At 41.4% G+C, this 367-nt stretch overlaps 1 pseudogene; it reads right to left on the bottom strand.

The window, feature by feature from the left end:
* Positions 1-267: 267 nt before the first annotated feature.
* Positions 268-367, bottom strand: LOC111559622 (annotated as a pseudogene).

Genomic DNA, 367 nt, shown 5'->3' with positions numbered 1-367 from the left:
GAAAAGCCTGAATGGAAATAGCCCACACCCAGGAGACAACTGCTTTGCTTACCAAGGGCTTCATTCCTACAGGCCCTTTCTGATAGATGTATAGTGCCAAATGTAGAAACTCAGGGTCATGTAAAATTATAGGGTGGTGAACCTAAAATGAGTAGAGATAGTTTCAGCAGATAGTTTTCAGTTGGGGTGGAGGAAGAAACTATTGGCCCTTGATACTCATTTAACAAAGTGAGAATAGGAAGGTAATAAAGATTACAAACCTCCTTTTTGAGTTTAGTTCTGGAGACTATTTTTGTGTGTCATCCTTGCGCAGGGCACGTCTTCTCCATATCATTCCAATTTTAGCATATGTGCCGGCAAAGGGAAC

Source organism: Felis catus, chromosome A2, assembly GCF_018350175.1.
Source record: "Felis catus isolate Fca126 chromosome A2, F.catus_Fca126_mat1.0, whole genome shotgun sequence".
Taxonomy (NCBI): Eukaryota; Metazoa; Chordata; class Mammalia; order Carnivora; family Felidae; genus Felis; species Felis catus.
Note: the sequence above shows the minus strand (reverse complement) of the source record. Positions and strands in the feature narration are given on the sequence as shown.